The sequence below is a fragment of the Otolemur garnettii genome, unplaced genomic scaffold (assembly GCF_000181295.1).
Source record: "Otolemur garnettii isolate 467f Iridium unplaced genomic scaffold, OtoGar3 scaffold00043, whole genome shotgun sequence".
In the NCBI taxonomy this organism is placed as follows: Eukaryota; Metazoa; Chordata; class Mammalia; order Primates; family Galagidae; genus Otolemur; species Otolemur garnettii.
Window position 1 is genome coordinate 3,121,301 of NW_003852438.1, and position 7,590 is coordinate 3,128,890.

At 43.5% G+C, this 7,590-nt stretch overlaps 1 non-coding gene across 1 annotated transcript; it reads left to right on the top strand.

The window, feature by feature from the left end:
* Nucleotides 1-5,224: 5,224 nt before the first annotated feature.
* On the top strand, nt 5,225-5,331 carry LOC111725581. Its single transcript, XR_002773615.1, has one exon. It is a non-coding gene; the product is annotated as a U6 spliceosomal RNA (small nuclear RNA).
* Nucleotides 5,332-7,590: the final 2,259 nt, after the last annotated feature.

The following is a 7,590-nucleotide window of genomic DNA, read 5'->3' on the forward strand; positions in this document are numbered from 1 at the left end:
AGCTTTGTGGGACTACAGGCACCTGCCAGAATGCCCGGCTATTTTTTTGTTGCAGTTTGGCCAGAGCCAGGTTTGAACTCACCACCCTCGGTATATGGGGCTGGTGCCCTACTCACTGAGCCACAGGCACTGCCCTTGACCATTTTCAAGGAACAGAAAATAACCATTTCTTGTGCAAATCATTCCAGAAAATAAAAAAGTAAAGGATAGCCTCATTTCTTTGGGCTGGTAGGACTCCAATATCTAACCCAGACAAGGAATAAGAACAAAAAAAAAAGTGGGCTTTTTGCACTTGCGAGCAAGGATGTGCAAATCTATATAAAATATTAACCATCTGAATCTAACAATATATTACAGATAAAGTACATCATGCTCAAGGAGTGTTTATTGTAGGAACGTAAAGGCGCGATAATATTAAACTCTATCAGTGGGTGGCTGCCTGGCACATGACACATGTTCCATAGGTATTAATTATTACTGACAGTTAATGATGAAAGGAATGTCAACTATTATAACTTTAGAAAATAATTTGACATTATCTTTTAACATTTATATAACCACCAAGTCAGCAATTCCACTCTCAGTAATAAGCCCTAAAATTATTTACTTATGTGCAATTGTAGACCCATACAAGAATATCTTTAACAGCTGCCTTTGAAATAGGAAAAAAATAAAAAGCAACCCAAATCTCCATCCACGGGAAAATGAATAAATAACTTGGGGTATAATCACAGTGGAATGCTATTCAGCAGTGGGGTTGCAGAGAAGAGAAAGAGTTGAAGATGAAAGAAGAAAGAAAATCATTAAAACCAAGAGGTGATTTGCATGTCAAATGAGCATAGTGTGCTCTACTCCGCAAATGAATAGGGAAGAAATTAAAAGGCAAGGATTTGTTATAAGAATACATTGTTATCTCATAGACTCCAAGGACAAGAATGTAACAAAGGAACTACAATTAAGGTCTGAGAAGCTTCCAGGTCTGGTTCTCACGTCTACTCTTCCATATGGACTCTTCAGAATCTTATCCCTCCATGACATTTCCTCTGCATTTTTTGTCAGTTCAGAGTGAAGATCTCTGCTTCACAATTGTTACATTTATAAGCGGTAGTTCTAACCACATAATGAAAATGACCTAATTCTCCCTAGGTCCCAATTAAAAATTTCCAGAGAAGAGAATCTTAACAGGGTGTCAAGTGGTAGGCCCCCAAGCTGTAGATCAGACGATGCAAATTCAGCTGCCAAAGATCCACCCCTGTGACCTGTGGTTCCAGGTGGCAGTTCCCAAAAGAGAGACATCCTGGTGGCTGAGCAGTTTATCTATTTGCAAAAAACCCAAGCAAGTTATCAAACTGATGTTCATGGACGGGTTGAAAGACAAGGATTTTGACTCCTGCTCCCTAAGTCTTGGTTTCCAAGGGCAGTCATTTGTCTATACCCCCAATTACCTCATTATTTGAAATGATTCTCATTATATGAAAAGAATTGGAGGAGAAATCCAGGTGGAGTGGTGAGGCAATTCAGACAGAGGAGACAGCAGGGTTACAAATAAGGGGAATAAAATGTGCACCAAAAATGAGGGGTGTCTGGCCCCCTGGTGTGACCGCTGCACAGATTCCACATTAAGATCCCAAATAGAGGGAAGAGACATGAGCAGATATGCCGGGGTCAGACAGCAAACGGTTTTGTGTGCTGCCCATCTGAGCTTTATTTTGGAAATAGGAAGATTTGAAAACTGAAAGTTCTGGAACACAGGAGTGTCTCATTATCACAGACAGTTCAGAAAAAAAGAAATCCAACAGCAATGTAGAAGTTAAAGTATTAGTGTAATCACTAACATCAAAAGACTAAAAACAATAATGGTTGGTGATGGAAATTATTTCTCGAATTTGTTAATTTAGAATTCAGCTTAATTTGTATTTATTGGCAAACACCTCCCGAACAAATCAGAAAAGTTGTTAAGCAGTCCTTGCCCTTGGCCAGTAAATAGGCAGTTTATTCACGGAATCCTCCTCCTCACCACCTGCAGAACAGAAGGAAAACATTGCACCTTCACCTTCAGCGGAGTTAGAGGACATTATAAATAAAGAGTCCACGAAGAAGTTTCATCACGCCTCCCAGCAGAAGTCGGCACATTGCAAACTCAAAGCAGTTTGTTTATGGACTATAAGTAGGAAATGTTCTGAAATTAAGGGATACGAACAAGCCATCCTTGAAGCAAAATGCTCTAAATGTGCTGTATTTCTTCTGTATGAATCCCAGTATTTTATTCTCATCCGTTTATCAAACTAACACGTGCTCATCTTTCCACACTTAGGTAATCTGCCAACATGTGGTTTCGACAAGAGTCACAGCCCACTGACCTCTGACTAGTCAATAATGTTCCCATGGTGATAATACTACCTGTGCACTATGAACTCTTATTATAGTTCATTTTTATTTAAACTAATACCATAATTCAAGGACAGACCATTGCTGGAGGAGAATTTGATTTAATCATGCAATTGTAAGTAGCTGAGGCACGGTCAAGGTTCATAAAAGGAGAAATAACCCCAGCAAGAACACATGGGCGTTCCGTAAAAGAATAAGGCAGTTAAGATCCTTTGTGCACAGTTTCAGCTCTGCACCTTCTGCTCGCAGAAGACAGGAAAGAGTCTCTTCATTTCTCTTTCCCTGGGTATTTTCTCCCGTCAAAAAGGCACTTGGAGGTTGCTGTGAGCTGTGATGCCATAGCACTCTATCAAGGGCGACATAGTAAGACTCTGTCTCAAAAAAAAAAGAGAGAAAAGAAATATAGAATGTACATTTTTAGAAAAGAAATATAGAATGTCTCAAAAAAAAAGAGAGAAAAGAAATATATAATGTACATTTTTTTAGAGGCTGTGTCTCAATCTGTCTTTGAGGCTGGAGAGTGGTGGTGTGACCATAGCTCACTGTAACCTCGAACCCTTGGGTTCAAGTGATCCTCCCTTGTCAGCCTTTGGAATAGCTAGGAGCACAACCATGCACCAACATGCCCTGCTGATTTTTTAGAAGTTTTTTTTTTGAAACAGAGTCTCACTTTGTCACCCTTGGTAAAGTGCCGTGGCGTCACAGCTCACAGCAACCTCCAGCTCCTGGGCTTGGGCAATTCTCTTGCCTCAGCCTCCTGAGTAGCTGGGACTACAGGCGCCCACCGTAATGCCTGGCTATTTTTTGTTGCTATTTGGCCTGGGTTGGGTTTGAACCCGCCACCCTCGGTATATGGGGCCTGCGCCCTACTCCGTGAGCCACAGGCACTGCCCAATTTTTTAGAAGTTCTTACTGAGGCAGGGTCTCCCTTTGTTGGCCAGACTGGTCTAGAACTCCTGGCCTCAAGCAATCCTCTGCCTTGGCCTCTCAAAGCGCTAGGATTTTAGGCATGAGCCATCATACCCCGCCCAGGATGTATTTTTATTTCAAATTAATATGAGGGTACAAATGTTTAGGAAACATTGTTTTCAATTCTAAAGTTCAAGTTGTGGTTGAGCCCTTCACCCAGGGGGTGTGATGACCTGGGTGAGGTGACATTACGTGAGGACCCACTGTTCACCCTCCCTTATCCTTTCTCCCATGCTAGACTATGTTTGTGTTTTATCTTTTGTTTGGGCTTATAGTTGTTTATATATTGGTTTCATATTAGTAATGAGTACACTGTAGAATGTAGTTTTAAAATAGAAATGAAAACAACTTTTCTCCTGTGGTCCCAGCTACTCGGGAGGCTGAGGCAAGAGAATTGCCTCAGCCCAGGAGTTGGAGGTTGCTGTGAGCTATGTGATGCCACAGCACTCTACTGACGGTGATAAAGTGAAACTCTGTCTCTAAAAAAAAAAAAAGAAAAAGAAAAGAAAACAACTTTTCTTTCTTCACTAAGTATTATGAAGATCTGATGAGAAGTATTTGAGATCCCCTTTTAACCTGTAAGGGAAAACCTCCTCCTGACACAGCTTTACCAAAACCCCTCTGATGTCTGCCTAGGCCTTTGGAGTGAAGTCCAGAGTAAGTGCGTGCCCTTAGCTTCTTCCTGCCCAGGCTTGCACCTGCAGATGCCCCCACCTGGGGCTGGACCGGGCCAGTGTCCTTCTTGGGCCCTGCAGATGGAATGGGTTTGGGCTCACCCTTCCTTTCTTGTTCCTCCTTTCCACCCTCATAGAGACGGGCTGTCCTCCCAAATGCCCCCTTAGCAACTTGCTTTACCCATAGGCAGGATCTCTCGACATCAGGACATTTGGGCAGAATTTTTTTTTAATTGTACAGTGTTTAGCAACATCAGTGACTCCTACCCACTAGACACCAACAGCACACCCCTCCAGCTGTGACTTCCATGTCTCTGGACACTGCCAAATGTCTCCTGGGAAGCAAAATTGTGCCAGTTGAGAACCACTACTCTAACTTGCTGCTGGTACTGGGGCCAGCTGTACTCCAGCTATGTTCACATGCTCAAAAATAAACGAATTAATTACAATGCAGCTTTCTTTTTTTGCTAGTAGTGGTCTGATCTTGCTTTCAACCCACCAAGCCACCAACACACTGGTGAGAGAAAACACTTGATCCTACTAATTGAAGATGTCTTGTTCTTTTTTGTTTTAAAACCTTGGTGGCGGCACCTGTGGCTCAGTGCGCAGGGAGCCAGCCCCATATACTCAGGGTGGTGGGTTCGAACACGGCCCCAGCCAAAGTGCAACAACAAAAAAAATAGCTAGGCGTTGTGTGTGTGTGTGGGGGGTGGTGGTGATGGTGGCTGTAGTCCCAGCAATTCAGGAGGCTGAGGCTGGAGAATCACCTAAGCTCAAGAGCTGGAGGTTGCTGTGAGGTGTGACGCCATGGCACTCTACTGAGGGTGACAAAGTGAGACTTTGTCTTTAAAAAAAAAACTTTTATTGTGTGAAATGTAAAAAGTTCCCCTCTGATATTTGACTTTATATTTACTCATGAATAACAGCTGCTCACAAAAGTTGTTCACTTCGGGGAAAATGATAATGTGCCTCTGGGCACATAAATATTCTACAGGTTTGTTTTGTGTCTCAGGAGGAGGGGGACAGATGAGCTGGGTGTTCATAGGCTTCAGATGAAAAGGCTGGGCAGTGGGGGCCATACAAGGACATTCTTTTGGGCTCTCCCTCTACCTAGATCCTTTTATAGCTAACTACCCAAGCATGTGCCTGATGGATTTAGTACCTCTCTAAAGACACTTAGAATTTCCTCAATAGTGCTCGCTTCGGCAGCACATGTATTAAAATTGGAACGATACAGAGAAGATTAGCATGGCCCCAGCACAAGGATGACACGCAAATTCGTGAAGCGTTCCATATTTTTTTGTTTTGTTTTGGTTTTGTTTTGGCCAGGGTTTGAACTCACCACCTCCAGCATATGGGGCCAGCGCCCTACCCTTTTGAGCCACAGGCACCACCTATGCGTCCCATATTTTTAAATAAAACTAAAAAACTCTAAAAAAAAAAAAAGTCCTCAATAATGGGTAGGCGCAATGGTTCACACATATAATCTTAGTTCTCTGGGAGGCTGAGGCAGGTGAATCATTTGAGCTCAGGAGCTGGAGACCAGCCTGAGCAAGAGCAAGACCCCACCTCTACTAAGAATGGAAGAATTAGCCGGGCATGTGTCAGGTGCCTGTAGTCCCAGCTACTTGGGAGGCTGAGGCAAGTGGCTCACTCAAGCCCAAGAGTTTGAGGTTGCTGTGAGCTATGATGCCAAAGCACTCTACCCAGGGCAACAGAGTGAGACTATGTCTCAAAAAACACAACAACAACAACAAAACAAAGAATTTCCCCCGCATTCTCTCGAAGAAAAGAAGAACAATATCCCCCTACTCTGAGACCTCTCCAAAACTTTTCTGGTTATTTAAAACCTGCCCCTTCCCCAGCTTTGGGGAGGTAGAAAGTGAGACAGCCCAGATACACCGCCTCTTCCTTCTCTGCCTCTCCTCTCGGAAACAAAATGGGCTTTGTTTTTCCTCCCTGCCTGCCTAGAAGGGATTTCCCCAAATGTCACATCCTCCTTCTTTTTCTGCAAGTAATGCTCTCTGTTCCCCTTCCCTTGTAGCCATTAAAGGAGAAGGGCTGTGGCAAAGACCAGACTCACTAAGGAGTGCATTGAAAAGTGCTAGCCCTTGACACACTCATCAGACAATATGTAGTCATCTGTTTCTTGTCTGCAGTTCTAGGCGGGCAGGATTGTGGACCATGCTGCTTCATGGTGGGCAAGCTGGAAGGCCAGCAGAGGCTTGCTGACACTTGTATGGCTTTCCTCTGATTTTAGACCCACCTGGGAAAATTTCCCTTTTGATTAACTCAAAATCGACTGATTTGCAAAATCCCTTAACTTTTGCCTAATTACAGGAGTGACACTCATTAAATTCGCAAATCCTGCCCACATTGAAGGGCATGGGTCATTGGGGAGGGTCACAGTTCTCCAAACGCTTTGTTGAATGAGTGAACAAAAGAAGGAATGAAAGGCTGCTTTTCTTTTGTCCCCACAGTAACCCTGGGTGTTAGTAGTATTGCTTTAATTTAGAGGGAAAACTACTCAATCTGAGAAATAGCAAATGGTTTGCCTTTGTTCAAAGAAGTAGAAATGGCCAGGTACAATGGCTCTTCTAGCACTTTGGGAGGCCTCCACCTCAGAGCTGGCTCTAGTCCAGTGAATGGAAGCAGAGAGGCCAAACCTGCTTGTCTCTGGGCTTTGGCCTAAGACAGCGTGGCAGGATTGAGGTTTAAGAGGGAATGTTTTGCTGAGTTAGCACTCAGACCTCATTCTGCAGCCTCACCTGCCATCTCTACCTCTTTAGGTTTTTGTTTGTTTGTTTTGAGACAGAGTCTGAAGCTGTTGCCCTGGGTAGAGTGCCATGGTGTCATCCTAACTCATAGCAACCTCCAACTCTTGGGCTCAAGTGATCCTCTTGCCTCAGTTTTTCTATTTTTTAGTAGAGACAGGGTCTTGCTCTTGCTCAGGCTGGTCTCCAACTAGTGAGCTCAAGCAATCCACCTGCCTGGGCCTCCCAGAGTGCTAGGATTACAGACGTGAACTACCACGCGTGGCCCACACTTAACATTTTCATTACAGGGAAACTCCATTTCATATTACATCCCTCCCTAACAGTATAATGTGCACATGCCAACCATGTCCTGCCACAATTTCACAGAGTGCCAAGTGTAAATACAGGGCAGAAGATATTTGTTTATACATTTTCATAATCTACTTTGAGCATTAATTGCAAGAAGGCAAGAAAAGAAAGCCATGGATGCATTCATCCTGGGGCTGGCGTCTCTGTCGTTCACCTCATGTTGACTATTCCCATGGAAATTCAAGCGCGTTTGAGCCTCATCAGCAGCTCTTCTTCAGTCTACAGAGAGCATCCAAAACAAGTTATCAGCAACTCCAGGAATATCCAGCTCACTCTGTTCCACTTCCTTCTCCTGAGACACAAAACAAAATAAACCCTTTAGGATATTTAGTTCCTCAGAGGCCAATTTATCATTTACTTAAAACTGAACAACTTTTGATGGAGCTGGAAAATGTTCTTCTTAGCAAAGTATCACAAGAATGGAAGAAAAAGTA